General features: G+C 41.0%; 1 protein-coding gene across 2 annotated transcripts in view; it reads right to left on the bottom strand.

Annotated features, from left to right (window-relative positions):
- Window positions 1–25435, bottom strand: part of mtrex (Mtr4 exosome RNA helicase) — a 203363-nt gene that overhangs the window by 36655 nt on the left and 141273 nt on the right. The window lies entirely within an intron of this gene.

Here is a 25435-nt window from a genome sequence, read left to right as displayed (position 1 = left end):
ATGCAAATAAATGTCAGGCTTTGTCAGCTGGGTTGCCAAAGCCAGTGGGCTGCTTTTGGATCAGGATTGTAGTTTTGTAGGATTGCATTAGATTATTTCAGGAATCACTTAAAACCAAAAAGAAACACAAGCAAGTTAAATTTCTTCAGTGATTTTTGAAAAATTTCTGTGTCTGTCGTGTAAACTATGCCTTCATTTTTCTGAAATGTCCTCAGTTTCCCAATTGTGCCAACACTGTCCGCTTCCTGACCAAATTTTCAAAGTGGTTTGGCACTAGAATATGAAACAGGATTAACAGCCAGGGCTTCAGCAGTTCTCTCAATTCAGTGCAATGCCTCATCCTTTCAAGCAAAAAAACATAATTATTAACAGATGATGCCCTTCCAGCGGACAGTTCAGTTCCATTGAGAAAATAAAGATATCATTTAAGAGAGGAAAACAGAAATTATTCCACTGAAGAACTGCTCATTAACAATCCAAACCACCACAGCTTTTATAAAAATGATCCCTCAAACATTTCTTTAAAAGGTAGTTTGATGACAAACATATATGTGCCTCATCAAAACTCTCATGACAAAGAACATGTTTGTGTGACAGTTGGCTGTTGTCCACAGTTGACTGATGCTGCAGGTTGCAAAGATTTACTAATGTCAAATAAATTGGATGTGTTTCAGGATTAACCCATTGCACATCTTTACACAGCTGGTGAAACAATCACACATTTATCACCATTCAAAACATGAACAAAAATGTAATAAAACTAAACCACAATATACTAAGAGAATCAGAAATTTCACGATTGGAGGCAGCCATTCAGTCCATTATGTCTGTGCCAATACAATTCCATGATGGAATTATCTACTCTTATCCCATTTCCTGCCTCTCTCCCTGTATTGTTTTGTGTTTTTTCTCTTCAATGCTATGATTGCCTCAGCTTTAATAGCCTCTTGATTTAATTCCATATTTTAATAATTCTCTATGAAACAAATTCTTCTAATTCCCCCTTAATGCTTTTCATATAAATGCTAAGTTTATGCCCACTTGCTACTGATGCACCAAATTGTGGTAATAATCTTCGCTATTTAGCATCTCCCCCATCAAATTATTTCAAAACGATGAACATTTCTATTTTATCCCTGCTTAACCTTTTTCTAGCTTTCCATTTCTTTCATCGCTGGTACCATCCTAGTTAGTCCACATCACACCTTTTCCATAGCTCGGCCATGCTTCCATCCATGTTGACAATTGACCTTTGACACAATGGGCCTTAATCTTCATAAAATGTCTCTTATGTGACGCTTTGTCAAATGACGTGAGGCTAACTGGTCTAAAATTGCCTGGCTTATGTCTTTCTCCTTTTCTGAACAGAGGTGTAATTATTTGCTATCTTCCAATCCTTCAGTATATTTCTTTTTATAGAATGTGGAAAATTGTTAGTGCTCAGAGCCTCTGCTATTTCATCACTTACCTTCCTCAGTATCCGGGAGTGCACACCATCCAGGCCCAGTGAGTTATCAAGTTCAAATCTAATTAACCATTTGAATAGAGTTGTTTTAATAACCTCCCCCTTTCTTACATCCTACCACTGGTGGCAGAGCCTTCATGTGACTCAGTCCTGCTCTCTGGAACTTCCTCCCTAAACCCGTCCACTTTTAATATTCTCAAAACCAACTTTTTAATTAAACTTTTGGTCACCCCTCCTAATTTCTTTCCACTCCATCTTCATGGCTTAACATCCATTCCTTTTCTCCTCCTCGTGTAAAGCACAATGGAGCATTTTCTAAGTTAAAGATGCTGTATAAATGGATGAAGGAAAAGGGGTTGTATGAATACTGAAACAGGTGGGTAAATGTGATTAAAACTATTTTAAAACTATGCATTGGGGCATAAACGCCAACATGGCCCATTTCTGTGTTATAACTTCTATTGTATTTATATCAATTTTTGTTTCTTCAAACATCACACACTTCCTTTACCTTCCTCTGTAAATAGATAAAATACTTCAGTATCTCTGCCACTCCTTAATTCTCTATTATGAGATCATCTCCTTTGTCCCTTAGTGACCTCACCCATTCTTTGACAATACTCTTGCTTTTGATATGCTTATAAAGTCCTTGCTATTGTCCTTTATGTTGACAATCTTTTTTCTTAGTCCCTCTAATGTCCCTCTTTGCTTCTCTTCTATGCTTTTATTTCTCTTTCTTTTCTTCTGTATTAATAACTATAATTTTATTGCATGCCTCCTTCTTATTTTTGACATAATCTCATTATTTATTTATGGAATGCAGGCTTTTGCCACAAATCCTTTACTCCTGGTCAGAAAGTTTTTCGTCTATATTCCACCCATCTCATAATTAAATAGCTTCCATTTCTGATCTACTGTCTCATCACCCAACATTTCTGTTCAATTAACTTGGTCCAGGTCCTCTTTCACATTGTTGAAATTTGTTCTTTTCTTGTCCAACATCTTTGTGTTTTTAAAAAAAAATCTATTGTTGGTGTTATCCCAGGCTACCTCACAGAAACTTATCCAGCTCCCCGTTGAATGCTAGCATTTTATTACAGAAGCCGACGACTCTCTGCGAAAGAAATACTTCCAAGCATGTAACCTAACTCAATGCGTTTACAACTTATGCTTATGTACCCTAGATCTCCATACCCTATCCAGATCAAATTGCCTATCCACTTGGACAGAATCTAATCCCTTCATTATTTTAAAGACCTCAATCATATCTCCTCCAAATCTACACTTTTCCAAAGTCAAAAGCTCCAGCTCTCTATGCTTGCCCTGATTATTGCAGCAAACTTCTTTGAACTGTTCGAAAATTGCTTCATGCCACACAAATTTAAAACCCTCTCTCCGACACCACTGTTCCAACTATCTTTATCTGCCTGTTTGGCTAACTTAGTCCTCAGCATACATGGAACAACATGGAATTCCAGTCTTGCAATCTTACTCTTGAATGTCCTTCCTAACTCCTACTTCCTGTGCAAACCACTTTCCCTAGTCTAATGTTTTTCATTCCCACAAAAACTATGACTACATACTGCTTACCCAACTCTTCCAAAATCTGTCAAAAATGCTCCTTGCTGTTCTTCACCCTAGCAGTGGGAGTTGATATATCATTCAGGAATCCATGTCTCGGCACAGATATACCAATCTACTCTCTGAATTGTTGACTCTGCCACTAATTCCTGTCTCGTACTATGCACATTATCTTTCCAGGTAGTCCTATGCTCCAGGAGCCATGGTTACTTTCTCCTTTCCTTCAAAAACAGGCTCCCTAGACTGATCCTCAACCAACTCTTCACATTTCAAGCAGAGAACAAGTTGGCTAGTTTCAGTTTCATTCAACTCCCATTCTGGCTGCCTGTTTTCCTCCCCCCCACCCCCCCACTTTCTGAGTCCTGTTTTTCTATCACCTTCTCCCAGCTTTTCCCATCCTCACCCTCCTGTCAAGGTGTAGCCATAGAATGTCTGATTTTAAAGGTTTTCTCTGGTCTATATACTGAATATTAGAGCTGCTTCTCAAGCTCAACAATCTGCTGTTCAAGTGTAGCGACTTGATAACAATTTAGTACAACTGTATTCATCCTATACCTTGCTCAGGTATGCAAAATTATTACATTTCACAAGTCTCATTGTTGCATTCATCCGTTTAAATATCCATCACCTTTATCTTTAAAAATATTTGAAGTTTACTATCTAGCGTACCTTTCTTCTTACAAATATAAAAGCAAGCAACTTCTTTTTCCAGTGAGTGAGAAAAGTAATCCAGCATTGCACTGTTGGAGCTTTAACATAGGAAACAAAACAAGTCACTCTCCTGTGCTCATCTTCCATTGAGAGACACTTCTGTTATATGTTCATTCTTAAAATAACCTTAACCAGCAATATTTTGTTCCAGATATAATTGCCAAATAGTTTGCTTTTGTGATGAAATTTCTATGATTCTATGGGGGGGAAAACAAAAATTGGATAGGGCCTATTATTGGGCGCGGGTAGTGTGATCTGCTATTACCCCGCGCCCAATGGCCACTGCACAGGCAGGACGAGACTTTCGAGAGGCCTGAGGACTTACCTTCAGGCAGCGTTCCAAATCAGCGTTGACACGTGGATCAGTGCAATTTGCACTTTCCACCAGCAGGGGGAGCCTCAATCTCTACAAAGACAGGCTGTCTCTTAAAAATCTCAAAGGCAGCTGGTACCTGTTATTTGCTGAAATTAACAGTCGGCTGACTGCATGGAGATCAGACATCGCACACGTAAAACACAGATGCATCTCCCGTCCCTATGTTTACAAACCGATTAAAGTACGTTAAAACATTAAATAAAGGTTGCACACTACTAAATTCCTCATCCTCCAATCTGCATGCCAGACCTCACCAATCTGCCGATCTGAGATTGTACCAGGCCTGCGAGAGTGCGTGCTCCAAGGTTTTCTGCTGATGCACTGGAGGCATTGGTGCAAGAGGTGGAAAGGAGGAGGGACATCCTATATTCAAATTGGTTGGGGGGGGGGGGAAAGAGGTGCTGTGGGGGCGGGGGGGGGGGGGGGGGGGAAAGGGAGGGGGAAAGAAGCCCTCCAGACATACACCCAAAAGGCAGAGGGAGGCAGCAGGGGACAAAGTCAATGCAAGGCACACAGCATCATGAACATGGATGCAGTGCAGGAAAAAGTTCAATGCTTTGACATGAGTGGTCAAGGTGAGTGAGGTCAACTGTCAAGTGGCGTCTCCTACCAACTACACAACTAGCCGCATCCACTGCTCCACGCATTACACCCCCCGATCACCCACATACCACCAAACTCTTTCCATCAGTTCTCAACTCTTCCAATCAGATGCTTCCTCTCAACCTTACACATTACCACTGTTGCAAGCCACCCACCCACAACTCACAAGCTGCACACACTGGCAGCTATTCAACTATGACAGGCACATCACCCAGACACACGTCCCACTTTCTTGCAGAAGGTGGCGTAAGTGGTATTTAGCCCCTCGAGCCAGTTCAGCCATTCAATGAGATCATGGCGGACCTGTGATCTAACTCCATATACCTGCCTTAGCCCCATATCCCTTAATACCCTCGGTTCACAGAGATCTATCAGTCTCAGATTTAGAATTCAGAAATGAGCTAGCATCAACTGCCGTTTGCAGAAGAGCGTTCCAAACTTTTACCACCCTTTGCATGTAGGAGCATTTCCTATCTTCACTCCTGCACGTCCTGGCTCTAAATGTTAGGCTATGTCTCCTAGTCCTAGTATTCAAGTATAGGAGCCCTCCTGAAACAGTTACAAATGTCTTGGCAGCCAGAAGCAATAATCCAGCCACTAATCTGTAAATCCTGCATGGTCCCTTTAAATAACGCTGGTGAGGGTCCTCCAGGCACTCTAAGACACGTTCAGACGATCGTGGTTAAGAATGTGCGTTGAGTTGAGTGTTAAGTGCCAAAATGGTGTCTATCACTTTAAATCAGCGTTGCACACTGTATCCATTTTCTCCTTACTTTACATGCTTCCGGCGTTTGGTATTTGCGCACACGCTAACTCCTATATCAAGATGGTGTCCGGTGCACACCCTGCTGGAAACATTCATGCGCAGCCAAGACGCCATCTTGGATGTTGGAGAGGCCGTGTAGCGCCAAAATAATGGGTGCTACATGGCCCAATTTAGCGCCCTATATATCAAACTGTACTCTTAGCTCTATTTGTGGCACCTAAGTTTAAATTGGGGATGTAGTATCATTCCCTATATCCGATATGGAGCATGGAGCAAGAACTCTATCTTGTTCAAAACTACCACCCACATCCAAACCCACACTGACTCTGGCCTACTTTTGCTTTCCCCTTCCCCTCAACCCTATTAGCAGAACCTTCAATTATCAGTTCCCTACACTCTGGAACTTGCACCCTATCTTTTTACTTCTCTACCCTTCTCCAATATTCCCTTCAAAACTTACCTCTTCCACCATTCAGTCACCTCCCCCAGGTGCTTCTACAACTAGGGGTGTGTTCTACCTTTGTAAAGCATCTTTAGACATTTACTACATTAAAAGTGCTATACAAATACAAGTAGCTGTTGTTGTATCCTCTAAATGATTAGAAATCTTACCTATATGGTTTAATGGTTTTATTTTCCTATGCAATTTTCAAAATCACAAAAAGCCAATACACAATAGCAGTATTTTTGACACAATTTTCAATGTGGTACTCAAAATTTTTTTTTTCCATACCTGGAGAAAGCTGAAATCATTTTTGAAAATAAATGGCAATTATTTCACTTTCCTCTTTTGAAGCACTTAAGAACGCATTAGGAATAGTTCCAAAATTATCACTCACAAAAGAAAGACATGATTAAAGTACTTAAAAGCTCCGCTAAAGTTTATGACTAAATTAGTCAGTATTGACAACAAGCTAATTTCTATGTATTGTCCTTTGAAGTTACTGGAATCATATAAAGCTACCAAAACGGAGGAATTATGATTTAACTCAATTGCTCTGCATTCCAAGTTTCAGAAAACTTTTTTTTTTAAACCTATTATCTGGCCAGAGCACAATGTGAGAATTGTTAAAGAAATATTCCAGGCTGCATGTTACAATTTAAGTAAACAGAACTTAGCAGTACTGTAAGAATATTGGAAATAGGGAAAAATTGACATCTTTTCCTTAAAGCTACTAACCATCATGCTCTGCAGGCTGTGCTGCATATTTTGCTGAGTGTGAGGTTTATTTTGCTGAATTGTAAACTGTTAACCTTTGACCCTCATTGTGAGGCAAGGCAGCTATGTGGTAAGAGAGGAACAATGACCCAAAAAGCAGAACAATAATCCAAAGATAGCAGTAAGATCAGGACCATGACAAGATAGACGAGTGTGGCTGAACAAACTGGCCACCTTGAAAAAACAACCTTACAAACGATCTTGTGGTTTATTTACAGCTTGTAATGTTAAAACAAGCTGACCATCTTGAATTCTTTGAAAAGCAACTTTGTTAATCTATAGCCATAGCATTAGGGGCTTGGATGGAGAGAAATTTGTTGAGTGTATTCAGGAGGAATTTCTCATTCAGTATGTGGATGGCCCGACCAGAGAGGGGGCAAAACTTGGGAAATAAGGAAGGGCAGGTGACAGAAGTGTTAGTGAGGGATCACTTTGGGACCAGTGATCATAATTCCATTAGTTCTAAGATAGCTATGGAGAATGATAGGTCTGGCCCAAAAGTTAAAATTCTAAATTGGGGAAAGGCCAATTTTGATGGTATTAGACAGGAACTTTCAGAAGTTGATTGGGAGAGTCTGTTGGCAGGCAAAGGGACGTCTGGTAAGTGGGAGGCTTTCAAAAGTGTGTTAACTAGGGTTCAGGGTAAGCACATTCCTTATAAAGTGAAGGGCAAGGCTGGTAGAAGTAGGGAACCTTGGATGACTCGGGAGATTGTGGCCCTAGTCAAAAAGGAGGCATATGACATGCATAGGCAGCTGGGATCAAGTGGATCCCTTGAAGAGTATAGAGATTGCCGGAGTAGAGTTAAGAGAGAAATCAGGAGGGCAAAAAGGGAGAGAGTAGGGCCTCTTAAGGATCAACAAGGTCATCTATGTGCGGAACCACAAGAGATGGGTGAGATCCTAAATGAATATTTCACATCGGTATTTACGGTTGAGAAAGGCATGGATGTTAGGGAACTTGGGGAAGTAAATAGTGATGCCTTGAGGAGTGTACATATTACAGAGAGGGAGGTGCTGGAAGTCTTAACGCGCATCAAGGTAGATAAATCTCCGGGACCTGATGAAATGTATCCCAGGACGTTATGGGAGGTTAGGAAGGAAATTGCGGGTCCCCTAGCAGAGATATTTGAATCATCCACCGCTACAGGTGAGGTGCCTGAAGATTGGAGGGTAGCAAATGTTGTGCCTTTGTTTAAGAAGGGCGGCAGGGAAAAGTAGTGAGTAAGTTGTTAGAGGGTATTCTGAGAGACAGGATCTACAGGCATTTGGAGAGGCAGGGACTGATTAGGAACAGTCAGCATGGTTTTGTGAGTGGAAAATCACGTCTCACGAATTTGATTGAGTTTTTTGAAGGGGTAACCAAGAGGATAGATGAGGGCTGTGCAGTAGACGTGGTCTACATGGACTTTAGCAAAGCCTTTGACAAGGTACCGCATGGTAGGTTGTTACATAAGGTGAGGTAGCCAATTGGATACAAAACTGGATTGACGACAGAAGACAGAGGGTGGTTGTAGAGGGTTGTTTTTCAAACTGGAGGCCTGTGACCAGTGGTGTGCCTCAGGGATCGGTGCTGGGTCCGCTGTTATTTGTTATTTATATTAATGATTTGGATGAGAATTTAGGAGGCATGGTTAGTAGTTTGCAGATGACACCAAGATTGGTGGCATTGTGGACAGTGAAGGAGGTTATCTAGGATTGCAACGGGATCTTGATAAATTGGGCCAGTGGGCCGATGAATGGCAGATGGAGTTTAATTTAGATAAATGTGAGGTGATGCATTTTGGTAGATCGAATCGGGCCAGGACCTACTCCGTTAATGATAGGACGTTGGGGAGAGTTATAGAACAAAGAGATCTAGGAGTACAGGTTCATAGCTCCTTGAAAGTGGAGTCACAGGTGGATAGGGTGGTGAAGAAGGCATTCAGCATGCTTGGTTTCATTGGTCAGAACATTGAATACAGGAGTTGGGATGTCTTGTTGAAGTTGTACAAGACATTAGTAAGGCCACACTTGGAATACTGTGTACAGTTCTGGTCACCCTATTATAGACAGGATATTATTAAACTAGAAAGAGTGCAGAAAAGGTTTACTAGGATGCTACCGGGACTTGATGGGTTGACTTATAGGGAGAGGTTGGATAGACTGAGACTTTTTTCCCTAGAGAGTAGGAGGTTTAGGGGTGATCTTATCGAAGTCTATAAAATAATGAGGGGCATAGATAAGGTTGATAGTCAAAATCTTTTCCCAAAGGTAGGGGAGTCTATAACGAGGGGGCATAGATTTAAGGTGAGAGGGGAGAGATACAAAAGGGCCCAGAGGGGCAATTTTTTCACTCAAAGGGTGGTGAGTGTCTGGAACGAGCTGCCAGAGGCAGTCGTGGAGGCGGGTACAATTTTGTCTTTTAAAAAGCATTTGGACAGTTACATGGGTAAGATGGGTATAGAGGGATATGGGCCAAGTGCAGGCAATTGGGACTAGCTTAGTGGTATAAACTGGGCGACATGGACATGTTGGGCCGAAGGGCCTGTTTCCATGTTGTAAACATCTATGATTCTATTCTATAAGGGTCTTAAGAATATTGTTCGATATATGGTGTGAGTTTCCTGCCAGGGAGGATATAAAAACTTAATGTCCTTTGAGCTCATAAGAACATAAGAAATAGGAGCAGGAGGAGGCCCGATGGCCCCTCGAGCCTGCTCCACCATTCAATAAGATCAACTCCACTTTCTCGCACTACCCTCATATCTCTTGATTCCTTAATGTCCAGAAGTCCATCGATTTCAGTCTTGAATATAATCAACGGCTGAACATCCACAGCCCTCAGGAGTAGAGAATTCCAAAGATTCCCAACCCTGAGTGAAGAAATTTTTCCTCATCTTGGTCCTAAATGGCCGACCCCTTACCTTGAAACTATGACCCATAGTTCTCGACTCTCCAGCCAGGGAAACAGCCTTTCAGCATCTACCCTGTCAAGCCCTCTAAGAATTTTACACCTTTCAATGAGATCACCTCTCACTCTTCTAAACTCCAGCGAATATAGGCTCATTCTACTCAATTTCTCATCACAGGTCAACCCAGGAATCAATCTAGTGAATCTTTGTTGCACTCCCTCCAAGTATATCCTTCCTTAGGTAAGGAGATCAAATCTGTACACAGTACTCCTGGTGTGGTCTCACCAGAGCCCTATATAATTGCAGCAAGAACTCCTTACTGTTATAATCCAACCCCCTTGCAATAAAGGCTAACATACCATTTGCCTTCCTAATTGCTTGCTGAACCTGCATGCTAACTTTGTGATTTGTGTACAAGAACACCCAAATCCCTCTGAATACCAACCTTTCCTAGTGTCTCACCTTTTAAAAAATATTCTGCTTTTCTATCCTTCCTACCAAACTGGACAATTTCCCCACATTATACTCCATCTGCCACCTTCTTGCCCACTCACTTAACCTGTCTATATCCCTTTGCAGACTCTTTGCGTCCTCCTCACAGCTTACATTCCCATCTAGCTTTTTATCATCGGCAAACTTGGATACATTACACTCGGCCCCCTCATCTAAGTCATTGATATATATTGTAAACAGCTGAGGCCCAAGCGCTGATCCTTGCGGCACCCCACCAGTTACAACCTGCCAACCCAAAAATGACATGTTTATTCCTACTCTCAATTTTCTGTCCGTTATATATTACCTCCAATCCCATGAAACCTAATCTTCTGTAACAACCTCTTGCATGGCATCTTATCAAATGCCTTCTGAAAATCCAAATATACTACATCCACTGGTTCCCCTTTTTTACCCTGCTCGTTACACCCTCAAAAAACTAATAGATTTGTCAAACACTATTTCCCTTTCATAAAACCATGTTGATTCTGCCTAATCATATGATTTTCTAAATGCCCTGTTACTACGTCCTTAATAATAGATTCTAGCATTTTCTTTACTACTGATGTCAGGCTAACTGGCCTCTAATTCTGTTTTCTCTCTCTCTCCTTTCTTGAATAGTGGGGTTACTTTTGCCACCTTCCAATCCACGGGGACCGTTCTGGAATCTAGGGAATTCTGGAAGATCAAAACCAATGCATCCACTATGTCTGCAGCCACCTCTTTTAAAACCCTAGGATGTAGGCAATCAGATCTAGGGGATTTGTCAGCTTCTAGTCCCATTAATTTCTCCAGTACCTTTTCTTTACGAATCTTAATTACTTTAAGTTCCTCAATCTCATTAGACCCTTGATTCCCGATTATTTCCAGTATGTTTTTTGTGTCTTCTACTGTGATGACATATTTGTTCAACATCTCTGCCATTTCTTTATAACCCATTAAATTTCTCCTGTCTCTGCCTCTAAGGGACCCATGCTTACCTTCGCTACTCTCTTCCTTTTTACATACTTGTAGAAGCTCTTACAATCTGTTTTTTTAATTTCTTGCTAGTTTACTCTCATTTTCAATTTTCTCCATCACTATCAATTTCTTAGTCATCCTTTGCTGATTTCTAAAACCCTCCCAATCCTCAGGCTTACTACTCTTTTTTGCAACATTGTAAGCCTTTTCTTTTAATCTAATAGTATGCTTAACTTCTCTAGTTAGCCACAATTGGGTCATTTTTCCCATGGAGTTTTTATTCCTCAAAGGAATGTATATTCGTTGAGAATTAGGAATTACTTCTTTAAATGTTTGCCATTGTTTATCTACCGTCATCTCTTTTGATCTAATTTCCCAATCTACCTTAACCAACTCACCCCTCATACCTACATAATTGACTTTGTTTAAATTTAAGACGCTAGATTCAGACTTAAATACATCACTCTCAAACTCAATGTGAAATTCTATCATATTATGATCACTCTTCCCCAAAGGATCCTTAACTATAAGATTATTAATTAACCCTGTCTCATTACACAATACTAGATCTAAAATAGCCTGTTCCCTAGTTGGTTTCTTGACATATTGTTCTAGAAAACTTTATCAAATGCATTCCATGAACTCATCCTTTTGTCATTTTGGTGATGTCACTTTTTGTCTTTTTCTTGATTTTTGATTCCTCGCTCAGTTCCCTCATGCTCCGCTCAGTCTTAGTCTATAGTTCTTTGGTTTAAATCACTTAGCACTTCCTTCCCCCTCTGCATCGAATTCCCATACTCACCAAATTACCAACTGAAAGTTCTCATTCTGTTAGCAATTCACTCCATTAGAGGTTCATTCTCTGTCTTTCCCAACCTCTATGCTCAAGCTCAGGGCGGAGGAATCAGAAAAGACCACCCAACTGTCGAAAGAACACTTAGCTGTCCGAAGACGACATCGCTGTTAGAAGAACACCTGACTATCAGAAGACTACCTCACTGTCGGAAAACTTGAAATGACCACGTCGCCAACTTAATTACAACCTCTGCCCAGAGATCAAACAGGGTAATACTGTTTTAATCGTTCTTGTCTAAATATTTGATACCATTACATGTTTGATTTGACTATTAATAAATGAGACACTGATTACCAATTGGTGTCACGTCCGAATCTGTAAAAATTGGCGAGCCAGCCAGGAAGTGACTAATCAAGAAACAAACACCTAAAGGAAAAAAAATGTTTAAAAATCGACAGATTTAACTTGATCACAAAAGACACGAATTGTTCAAATTCCGTAAGTGAGGTTTAGTATAAATGATCATGGCAACTTTCCACAAAATGTTAAAAAAGAAACTGAAAGAAACTATAGGGGTTCAAGGAACCTTCAGAATTAATCTCCAAAATAGTGAAGGAGGATGAGGTTTATGAAGTGGCCACAGAATAGATCAAGGATCAAGTTTGAAATAAAAAGATGATGAAGGTTAGAGTTGACAAAAGGACCCTTATGTGGGCGGCCAACTTGTGTGCACTTAATAGTGAGGAGTTAAAAGTTAAAAGAGGAAACTAGGAATCGGTTGAGGAAACTAAGACAGTAGACGAAAATGTCAGGGAAATTAAGAAACAGTCAGATGAAAAAGACTGAGAAATTAAGAAACAGTCAGACGAAAACGTGAAGTTGAAAGAATGTCTGACTGATACCTTGACCATGCTGGAGAATTCGCAGTTGGTGGCTAAAACTACGACAGAACAGGGACTAGAGAGTAAGAAAATGTTGCAAGAGAGAGATAGACTTAGAGAAAAATGGGAGACTAGAGTTGGAACTCGCCGACTGTAGAGGGGCTTTAAGGAAGATTATGTGCCAACCCATGAATTCGGTAGACCATACACTGTGCAAGTTAATGATTCAGGAATTACGGGGCAAATTGGTCTGACAAGGGGCTGCGGTAACGCGAGGAGTCATGGGAGTAACAGAAGGTCGTAACGACAGATGTTTCTGATGTCAAAGAATGGGTCATTATGTAGTAGACTGCCAGAATAATGTACCGCCCTGCCGGCGGAGAAACAATGAGGGAAGTTGTACCATGACTCTCCAAAACCAGGAGGGTTGGAACAAAAATTAGATAAAGTAATAACCCTTCTGACTACCCAACAATAGCAACAAATACAACGGTTCCAAGATCAGTTGAGAGTTGAGAGAGATAGTATATGTACAATGACCCAAGCAGGTGGTGTTAGAGTCATGGTAGACAGGGAAGGATTGGCAGAGGAGGCTGCAAGCTATCACTCCTCAGACAACACAGTGACACAAGGAGCCAATGATGAGAATAAAGTCATGATGTGGAGATGCCAGTGATGGACTGGGGTGGACTATAACCTGGTGTTGTAAGGAATCTTACAACACCAGGTTATAGTCCAACAGTTTTATTTGATAATCACAAGCTTGCGGAGGCTTTCTCCTTCGTCAGGTGAGTGTAGATTGTGAATGAGCTCAGATGAGGACTGCAAAATGGAAGTCGCAAAAGTCAAAGAATCATTTAAGCAAATCCAAGGCATGTTACAGAGTAAAAGACCAGAGTAAAAGACCAGAAGCAAGAGAGGCAGTCGTAGAAGTTCTAGAAAGTGAACCAAGAGGCTAGAGCTCCCGGCTGGTTCCCCAGTACACCCTTTCCATTCGCTACAACCCATCCTTCCAGCAAAGGAGAAGGAGAAAACAGGAGAGCCAATATAAGCCTGATAAATGGTCTCTCCCATGAGATTTTAAATAGTTACAAAATTGAGTTAAGTAGGAAACATCAGAGATTGAAAATTCAAATGAGAGATAAAGGATAGATGATTTGAAACAGGAGGAAAAGGTGAAAAGGGAAGATTCCGTCTCTCGTACTGTCACTAGCTACTGGATTTTTCTTTAGTTTTTAAGTGTACTGTCTCTAAGTGTATTGCACTCTGCAACATGCAAGCTGCAGCTGGTTCCATTTCCTTTTTTTCCCACAAAACTGAAGCAGCATTCACCCTTTGTCATCCCGGTCGTTTAATAAAAGCATTTCAAATCGTTGTGCTTTCTAAGCATAGTACCACTGTTAAATGTACAAGTCAAAAGAGTTTGGAGAATTATTATACAGATACAGGACTATGTCCTATTTTATGTCTGCGAGATTTGAGATCTAAATTGATTATTTTCTTTTCAATTCGGCAAAGTTTCTTTAAATTTAGTTGAAATCTGCCTGAGTATGGAGATACTGTGATGAAGCTGTCTGCTCTTTCTTTTCAGTCAGTGCTGCAAAGAAGTTTTAAAATCATGTTGGCTTACACAAAGTTAGTTCCACATATGGGATGACTTTGATCCTGCGCGTCTATAGCCGTCCAATGGGATAAGTTAGTCGTTAACAAAGTACAGAGACGTCCAAGGCAACAGACAGTTGAGACATCAGGTCAAGATTGTGTAGGGTGTTCTACTCCAAGTTTCCAAAGTATATTTATTGGGGAGTATAATATGACAGCGACTTAGAATCTGTAAAAATGTGCCATAAGTGAATAACATCCAATTTACAGTACCGTGGTAAATGCCCACAAGAGATGTGCAGATAAGATGGGAATGAGACATAAAGAATGATAGATAACATGACAGGGGACAGAAACATATGTTGAGACTAAAAAAAGCATGCGCTTTATGATGAACATGCATGGGCTAAACTGGTCGATGCACCAATCCTAAACGCAATCAATGAGCCAGCACAGGAAGAACAATATACCTTCTGTAATATGCACAATATTGCCAAGTTTTTCATTCAGATGCAAGGTAAACGAGATGATATACAAAGGAGCAAGCAAAGGGAATAGGACGGGCAACCATTTGTTTACTGACCAAACACTGATATTTTTGATGCAAGGTGAAGTCACGGATGTTAAGGGGCTACGACCTTGTCCATTGGTATTCTAAGAGAAATGGTGAAACAAATGTGAGGGTTGAAGTTCCATCTGTATCAATAATCCACAATCTGGGATGCGCTGCTATTCACCCAATGGGCCAAGTTCGGGATAAGAATAAACCTTGATTTTTGACCTATCTTTACTGATCGTGGACGTTACGACCCACGTATTTACCGAATTTGGCAGAACCACATTCTGTGGGATATTTAGAGGGAGAAGTGTATAAGCAAAGGGTAAACTTGCCTAAGTTAATGATATAGGACAAGAAAACTGCATCGTAGAAGGTGCCCAATTTGGATTGTTGTGGCAAGCAGGGGAACCGATACCTCGGCTGATGTGGATGCTTCCTTGCATGCATACCTGAGTGCAGGCTGTGTAGACGTGATCTAAAACAGAAGTAATTAAAGCTTTAAAATGGAAGGCACTGGAAAAGACGTGTGAACGAATTTGTGGTGACGCAAACACAAGAAGCTTGTTATAATTTGCAGTTTGAGATTATTCCTGCCCTGTTAAATTTTTCCTTCCGTATCTTTTGTCTTCTGATTTATGTAATTGAATGTATGTAGATTTTTTAATCACACTAAGAGAAATGGTACATAGTTTTACTAAGCGCAATCGGGAAGAGGTTTAGGTGAACTCACAGAGACAATGGAAACATGATAAAGCAATGCACAACCAAGTGGAGGGATTACTTAAAGGAATGAATAGGCAGACAGGGATGTTATATCAGAACAAGGAGAGTCCCTGGCTTTAATAAAATGACAGGCAGAGAGATAGGTTAGGGATATTGGCAATTATTCAGAGTAACAAAGACTAAGGAACAACTGACCTTAAAGGCAATTATATATGGAGGCTTTTTACAATGTTCAGATTCAAAAGTGGGTTACATGCTATAGAAAACAATTGGATCCCAAATTTTATATTGGACAAAGAAACGAAAATCTGGAAATCAGATAGGAATATGGACTGGTGTAAGGTGCGAAGACTTGGATTCGTGTATTACACCAGGAAGACTCGCAAGCAAAGTGACATTGTTGCACAACTGATCTGTGGTAGTTGCTTTCTGCTGATATAAAACCAATGGAAGTATTTAAAGTGGAATTGATGGACTTGTTGGAGGATGATATAAATAAGGAATTTATAAATTATCTGAAGAACGAAGATATCATTAAAGGGGAAAAGAAGGACTCTGCATTGCACCAAACACTTCATGCTGTTCCAGGAAAAGTGGATCCCAGTTGTGAAGATGTGACATTTTAAAAAGTGTGCTGCCAGCTTGTGATTTCACTCTGGATGAAGAATCCCCCAATTGTACTATTGAATTTGAAAAGGACCAATGTCATTTATTCAGAGAGAGGAAGGTTACAACTAACAAGAAGCACTACACATAAGGCAACACCGTACGCCCTGTTTGGTGGTTAACATCCTGCTTTACACCAACCAGAATTACTAAATTACGGCCACAATGATACAAAAATGCAAGTGAACATTACCCTCCAGACAGAAAGCTTACGAGTGGTTGTAAATTTTGGTCGCAAAAGTATTAAGTGTATTTAAACGTGCTATCAGGAACATTAGATGAAGGCAGGGCCACTTGGAACTGACAGGCTCATTGAAGGATAGATGAGAGATCGAAACCCTTAGGGGTTTCCCACTCTCAAGCTGGGGAATCTGTAAAAATATTGGAAATAGGGAAAAATTGACATCTTTTTCTTAAAGTTACTAACCATCATGCTCTGCAGGTTGTGCTGCATATTTTGATGAGTGTGCGGCTTATTTTGCTGAATTGGTAAACTGTTAACTTTTGACTAATGACTGACCCCCTTCACCCTCATTGAGAGGCAAGGCAGCTATGTGGTAAAAGAGGAACAATGACCCAAAAAGCGGAACAATAATCCAAAGATAGCGGTACGATCAGGACCATGACAAGATAGACGAGTGTAGCTAAACAAACTGGCCACCTTGGAAAAACAACCTTGCAAAGGGTCTCGCACTTAAATGAGTAATGTTAAAACAAGCTGACCATCTTGAATTCTTTGAAAAATAATTTTATTATAAGGGTCTTGTGAATATTGTTCCATATATGGTGCGAGTTTCCTGCCAGGGGGACCTAAAAACCCAAAGTCTTTTGAGCTCAAGGCAGAGGAATCAACGAAGACCACCAGCTGTCGAAAGAACACTTAGCTGTCTGAAGATGAACTCCTGACTAACAGAAGGCTACCTCACTGTCGGAAAATTTGAAAAAACACACCTCTGCCCAGAGATTAAACGTGATAATATCGTTTTGATCTTTGTCGTCTAAATATCTGATACCTTTACTTGTTTGATTTGACTATTAATAAATGAGACATTGATTACCAATTGGTGTCACATCCGAATCTGTTATAATACTGCAAAGCAGTCTGCCAAGTCCCCCAAATTTCATTACCTCAAACACTAAAAACTACTTTCTAAGCTACGACATGTGTTGGTCATATCAATAGTGGGTACTTCACTAACTTGAGACATGCAATCTGATGAGGCAAACTATATACTCCAGCTTCTCTGTATAATGCCAACTTCACTACAGAAACAGGTGATCTCAGGTATGAAAAGTGTATTAGTGTTTGAGACACAGGAAGTTATTCATGAATAAGGAAAAAGGTGGTCACATCTGTCAAGAATCTGAAATGAAATTACAGAAAAAATGGCAAGATGAGGAAAATACCCCATTATAGAATTTATAAAGCCATCAAAATTAGAACCCAATTTACATTTATTGTCATGACTTTTGGAACAGAAGAACATATTTTACAAAATTTGCTGGTTGAGAATACAAACATAGGCACAGGAGTAGGCCATTCAGCCCCTCGTGCCTGCTCCGCCATTTGATAAGATCATGGCTGATCTGTGATCTAACTCCATATACCTGCCTTTGGCCCATATCCCTTAATACCTTTGGTTGCCAAAAAGCTATCTATCTCGGATTTAAATTTAGCAATTGAGCTAGTATCAATTGCCGTTTGCGGAAGAGAGTTCCAAACTTCTACCACCCTTTGTGTGTAGAAATGTTTTCTAATCTCGCTCCTGAAAGGTCTGGCTCTAATTTTTAGACTGTGCCCCCTACTCCTAGAATCCCCAACCAGCGGAAATAGTTTCTCTCTATCCACCCTATCCGTTCCCCTTAATATCTTATAAACTTCGATCAGATCACCCCTTAACCTTCTAAACTCTAGAGAATACAACCCCAATTTGTGTAATCTCTCCTCGTAACTTAACCCTTGAAGTCTGGATATCATTCTAGTAAACCTACGCTGCACTCCCTCCAAAGCCAGTATGTCCTTCCGAAGGTGCGGTGCCCAGAACTGCTCACAGTACTCCAAGTGCAGTCTAACCAGGGTTTTGTATAGCTGCATAACTTCTGCCCCCTTGTACTCTAGTCCTCTAGATATAAAGGCCAGCATTCCATTAGCCTTAATGATTATTTTCTGCACCTGTTCATGGCACTTCAATAATCTATGTACCTGAACCCCTAAGTCCCTTTGGACATCCACTGTTGTTAAACTTTTTACCATTTAGAAAGTACCCTGTTCTATCCTTTTTTGATCCAAAGTGGATAACCTCACATTTGTCTACATTGAATTCCATTTGCCACAGTTTTGCCCATTCACCTAATCTATCAATATCACTTTGTAATTTTATGTTTTCATCTACACTGCTTACAATGCCACCAATCTTTGTGTCATCGGCAAACTTAAATATGAGACTTTCTATGCCTTCATCTAAGTCGTTAATAAATATTGTGAATAACTGAGGCCCCAAGACAGATCCCTGCAGGACTCCACTAGTCACATCCTGCCAATGTGAGTACCTACCCACTATCCCTACTCTCTTGTCGCCTTTCGCCAACTTCCTAACCAAGTCCGTACTTTTTCCTCGATTCCATGGGCTTCTATCTTAGCTAACAGTCTCTTATGTGGGACCTTATCAAATGCCTTCTGGAAGTCCATATAAATAACATCCATTGACATTCCCCCGTCCACTACTCTAGTCACCTCTTCAAAAAATTCAATCAGGTTTGTCAGGCACGACCTACCTTTCACAAATCCATGCTGGCTCTCTCTGATTAATTGAAAATTCTTGAGGTGTTCAGTCACCCTATCCTTAATTATAGACGCCAGCATTTTCCCCACAACAGATGTTAGGCTAACTGATCTATAATTCCCTGGTTTCCTTCTCTCTCCTTTCTTAAAAAGCAGAGTGATATGTGCAATTTTCCAATCCAGAGGGACAGTTCCTGAATCTAGAGAACTTTGAAAGATCATTAATAATGTTCCAGAACAGACAGATGGCAGAAACCCCAACCCCGGTGGGGGAGGGGAAGTTGCATTCAAACTGTAGCACTTTTAAAAAATGTGTTCATGGGATGTGGGCGTCGCTGACAAGGCCAGCATTTATTGCCCATCCCTAATTGGTCGAGGTGGTGGTGGTTAGCCGCCTTCTTGAACTGCTGCAGTCTGTGTGGTGACGGTTCTCCCACAGTGCTGTTAGAGATGGAGTTCCGGGATTTTGACCCAGTGACGATGAAGGAACAGCAATATATTTCCAAGTCGGGATGGTGTGTGACTTGGAGGGGAACGTGCAGGTGGTGTTGTTCCTATGTGCCTGCTGCTCTTGTCCTTCTAGATGGTAGAGGTCGTGGGTTTGGGAGGTGCTATCGAAGAAGCCTTGGCAAGTTGCTGCAGTGCATCCTGCGGATGATACACACTGCAGCCATCGCGCGCCGGTGGTGAAGGGAGTGAATGTTTAGGGTGGTAGATGGGGTGCCAATCAAGCGGGCTGCTTTGTCCTGGATGGTATCGAGCTTCTTGAGTGTTGTTGGAGCTGCACTCATCCAGGCAAGTGGAGAGTATTCCATCACACTTCCTGACTTGTGCCTTGTGGAAAGGCTTTGGGGAGTCAGGAGGTGAGTCACTTGCCATAGAATACCCAGCCTCTGACCTGCTCTTGTAGCCACAGTATTTATGTGGCTGGTCCAGTTAAGTTTGTACAGTTTGGTAGACTGTTAAGTAAAAAAACTAATAAAATGTAATCAAAAGGTGTTAAAGAACACAAAAGCATAACTGAACCCATTGCAAAGCCCTTTCAGACAGCATTTATTCATTTGATTAATGAAAGAAAAAAGTGTATGAAGTTGTCCAGCAGTACAAATAAGAAAACAAGTCGAAAATTTAACACCATAAGGTTTTCTGCACCGCTGAAACTACAAAGGGATTTCTGTCTGTAAAACCAGCCAAAGTAAAGAGAGGACTTAAGCCATAAAATATAACTTGCTAGGTATAATAATCTTCCTCAATGTGAAAATTTTTGGCAAAGTTGTTAAAAATTAGTACATAATACTAGTCATTGAAACTAAAAGTTTCTTGAAACAGTTTATCTTTGAATTTTTTCCTTTGCTCTCAGCTGGGGTATGGGTCCACACATGCCAGCATTCCTACGATAACTTGCCTGAGTGGCCATTCTTAATGTGTAAGTCTAGGCAGTGTGTGAAAGCAGACTACTTGAAAATGTAGGCCATCAAAGCTAAGCCTGACCTGTGCTCAACCAATTTTCATACATAAATTTTCCTAGCAGGACTCAATAGTTAGAAATTGGGAGCAATTCAGCTTTGATCTTATTTCGAATCAGGGTGCATCAAAGCAAATGAGATAATAATGATATACGGAGACAATTACTCCACAGATGCGAGGAGCGATAAAGGTTGGGTCCATCAACCACCGATACCTGCAGTTCATTAACTTTCCCGCTAAAATCAAGAGAACCAGTAAGGCTGCTTTCCATAGCCAAAATCACAAGAATGCAACAGTTGTAATGCACCAAATTCAGATCTGGTGAATGTCTTTTATGACGATCCTTTTGGGCCCCCTTTATAATTAGGAAATGACTTAATACATAGGCAGACAAGGTGATAGCCCCTAAATAAACAGCCAGCAATGGGGGGTGGAATTCTACTATGGCTGCCTCATGAACATTGGTTTGAAACCTTGAGTTCGGAAATACCTCAGATGTTCTAAGATTGGCACACTAACTTCCTCAATGTCAAATGAAATACTTGACCCCAACAAGCGTCTTTCATTTAGCATTATACATCATTTTGGTAGAAACATTACAGGTCACTCTTGATCATTCAAACTGGCATACTAATCTTCAAGACTTACAACCACTGAACAGCCAGTCAAATGCAAGTTATGTAGTGAAAGATGCCAATTTTGGCTCTGCAATTGCAGTCGAATTCGCTCAATGAGTCCATCTGTTCATTCAAGGACTATGATTTCCTTGGCAATAACAGGTAATCAGAATCATTACTGTGTCCTCTGCCTATAGTTTCAAAATATGCTGGGATTAAGAGAAATGAATAAAAGAACTCGAAGTTGGGTTTCAGTAATCCTTATGAATAGAACAAAACTATGGAAAATCCTCGTTCACAGTACACTCTTTATTCTCAATTGATGTAAGTAATAAAAAAAAAGTTTATGATATTAATGTAGAAACTATTAGGGAGGGAGTACTCCTGTCGATTCTGGGAGTTGGCAACCATGCTGTCCATATGGGCCAGATCAAAAATGTTGTTGCAAAGGACGAGGAAACACAACACCTGCTATGAACCCTGTGGTGTTGTGTATCCATATAAAGACAGATTGGTTGTAGACTATGCCTTAGAAGTACAATACATATGACTTTCAATTCCAGTCTACTTGTGTGTTATGAAAGCTCTTCTCCAGTCCAAACAACTCGAATGCGTTGCAATGTAGCCAGAGAATCACCTGCAATGGTTTCTCTTCCCGTACTGTTACCTCTGGAGTAACCCAAGGCTCTATCCTTGGCTCCCTCCTATTTCTCATCTACATGCTGCCCCTCGGGGACATCATCCGAAAACACAACATCGGATTCCGCACGCAAGCTGACCACACCACCACCTCTCTCGACCCCTCCACTGTCTCTCATCTGTCACACTGCTTGTCCGACATCCAGTGCTGGATGAGCAAAAATTTTTCCAACTAAATATTGGGAAGGCCGAATCCATTTCTCTCCCTGGCCATTGTCTGAAGCTGAACCAGATCATTCGCAACCTTGGTGACCTATTTGACCCTGAGATGAGCTTCCGACCAAGACCACCTACTTCCACCTCCGTAACATCGCTCGTCTCCACCCTTGCTGCTGAAAACTTCATCTATGCCTTTTTGTTACCTCTAGACCTGACAATTCCAATGCTCTCCTGGCCGGCCTCCCATCTTCTACCCTCCATGAACTTGAGCTCATCCAAAACTCTTGCTGCCCGTATTGTAACTCGCACCAAGTCCCATTCGCCCATCACCCCAGTGCTCGTTGACCGACATTGGCTCGAGATCTGGGAACGCCTCGATTTTAAAATTCTCATGCTCGTTTTCAAATCCCTCCATGGCCTCACCCCTCCCTATTGCTGTAGCTTCCTCCAGCCCTACAACCTTCCAAGATCTCTGCGCTCCTCCAATGCTTACCTCTTGTGCACCCCCGATTTCAATCACTCCACCATTGGCAGCTGTGCCTTCAGCTGCCTAGGCCCTAAGCTCTGGAATTCCCTCCCTAAACCTCTCCCCCTCTCTCCTCTCCTTTAAGACGCTCCTTAAAATCTACCTCTTTGACCAAGCTTTTGGTCACCTGTCCTAATATCTCATGTGGCTCGGTGTCAAATTTTGTTTGTTAAAGCTCTCATGAAGCGCCTTGGGATGTTTTACTATGTTGAAGGCGCTATATAAATGCAAGTTACTGTTGTTGCATTACTTTATAAATGCCCCTCCCTCCCAAACCTATGAAGAAAGCATCCATTCGTAAGATGTGAGGCAGGGGGATGGTGTTGGTTGTATTCTGCACCCTGAATATTTTTTCCAGGGCAGGGTTTTGGGTTATTTGTACCAAGCATGTCATCATCAAACAGCTGGGAACCCGCTCATACAGGACTGAAGCTGATTTTAAGAGCTTGAATTTGCCCACACCACAGTGACATTAGCGTTTAAACTCAAAATATTTAAAATCTAGTCCATCTAGGCTTCCTAACAGAGGCTGAGTTCCTTCATCATTCATTATACCAGCCTGTCAAATATGACTATGTTGGTAGCATTCTCCCCTCTGAGTCAGCAGGTTGTGGGTGCAAGCCCCCAGAGACCTGAGCACATAATCTAGGCTGAAACTTCAGTGGAGGAAGTCTTCTGGTTGAGACCTTAAACCGAGGCCCTGTCTGCCCTCTCAGATTTCATGGCACTATTCAAAGAAAAGCAGGGGAATTTTCCCAGTGTCCTGGCCAACATTCATCCCTCAAACAACACCAATGAATCATAGAACGGTTACAGAACGGCCCATCAAGCCCGTGCCGGCTCTTTGTAAGAGCAATCCAGTTACTCCAATTCCATTGCTCTTTCCCCATAGCCCTGCAAATTTTTTCCCTTCAAGTATTTATCCAATTCCTTTTTGAATGGCACGGTTCAATCTGCTTCCACCACCCTTTCAGGCAACACATTCCAGATCATAACTACTTGCTGCTTGGAAAAGTTTTTCCTCAAGTCGCCTTTGGTTCTTTTGCCAATCACCTTAAATCTGTGGTCTCTGGTTCTCGTCCCATCTGCCAATTGGAACAGTTCCTCTTTATTTACTTTATCTAAATCCTTCATGATTTTGAACACTTCCATCAAATCTCCTCTCAACCTTCACTGCTCTATGGAGAACAACCCCAGCTTCTCCAGTCTATGTAACTGAAGTCCCTCATCCCTGGAACCATTCTAGTAAATCTTTTCTGCACCTTAAGGCCTTGACATCCACCCTAAAGTGCGGTGGACCCAACACTCCAGCTGTGGCCGAACCAGTATTTTATAAAGGTTCAACATAACTTCCTTGCTTTTGTACTCTATGCTTCTATTTATAAAGTCCAGGATCCAGTATGCTTTTTTAAACCGTTTTCTCAACCTGTCCCGCCACCTTCAAAGATTTGTGCACATATTAACTGGTTATCTGCTCATTTATCTCATGACTGTTTGTGGGACCTTGCTAAGTGCAAATTGGTTGTCGTGTTTCCCACATTGCAACACTTCAAAAAGTACTTAATTGACTGCAAAGTGCTTTGGAACATCCTTAGATCATGAAAGACAAGTTCTTTCTTTCTAGTCAGGAATGAAACAGAAAGTTACATTGCAACCAGCAAGCTGGAAAGTACACATCTGAAAGCAATTCAATAATGCACGCATGGTGCTTAAACTTGGATCTCCTGATTTTTTTTTAAGAAAGTATAAATTTTGAAAATGCAGAAAGAAAATCCATGTATTAGTTTAAGCAGTGTATGAAGCTACACAAAGAACCCTAACGTTCTTTAATCATCCAATCTATCCTCAAATGAGAAAAACAGTACATTTTGCTTTGGGCAATTACCCTGTGACTTTGTTGCCATTCTTCTCACCATCACTCTCCCTGGGTCACGCAGTTTGCCACAGTCATGGAAGGGAACAACTCTGCAATTGCCAATGCTGCTATGAACCAGTTACAAGAGAGGCAAGCAAGATAACGCCGTAATATTTTCTATTCTTCCCTGTGATAAGTGCTTTGGCCTCCCTTTGGCAGTACCTCACATTGATGCAGCTGACATTGGGAAGTAATTCGAGGGAAGCATCAAATCCTGCCATCCACCACTCTGTCATTCCGCTGCCATATCAATTATTGCTGAAGTATGGCATTCTGTAACAAAACTACTTTGTCTGATGGGCAGCTAAGACCATATAAACTAAACTAGTGAAACAGAAATGCATCTGACTGATCAATGTATGGCCTGTTGAACGAGAACCAGACTGAAGCACTGTTTTTTCCTGCTGAGAATGATGCACTAATTCAAACGGTGTAGAGAAATTAACATGTATGTAAGAACACTTGAACATAACATTAACACTGGCAACAAGATATTGCTATTAAAAATGCAAAAGAATTATAATAATCGGCAGAAATCTAAGAAAAGGTCTTGTGGTGCAACAATCTTTTAACACCATAGAATTTTACAGCACAATAGCCATATCTGTGCATGCCTTCTGAATGAACTATCTATTTAGTCTCATTCCTCTGCCCTTTGCCTGTACTCTTTTAAATTTTTCTTTTTCAAATATTTGATCACTTCCCCTTTAAAAGCTGTTAAGAATTTTGCTTCCACCACAAGGGCTAAGGTATTCCGGGTCTCAACAACCCTCTGTGTAAAAAAATTCTCCTGCTTTCTCTCTTTTTTCCTATGCTAATCATAAAATTGTGTTCTCTAGTTACTGACTCCATAATTAGGGTAACTGACCAGTGGAAATAGTATTTCCTTATTTACTTATCAAAACCCTTCATAATTTTGAACACCTCTGCCAGATCTCCACTTTATCTTCTCTGTTGAAATGAAAAGAGCCCCAGTT

This window comes from Heptranchias perlo, chromosome 1, assembly GCF_035084215.1.
Source record: "Heptranchias perlo isolate sHepPer1 chromosome 1, sHepPer1.hap1, whole genome shotgun sequence".
NCBI classification, from domain to species: Eukaryota; Metazoa; Chordata; class Chondrichthyes; order Hexanchiformes; family Hexanchidae; genus Heptranchias; species Heptranchias perlo.
This window is presented reverse-complemented; position numbering and strand designations above follow the sequence as displayed.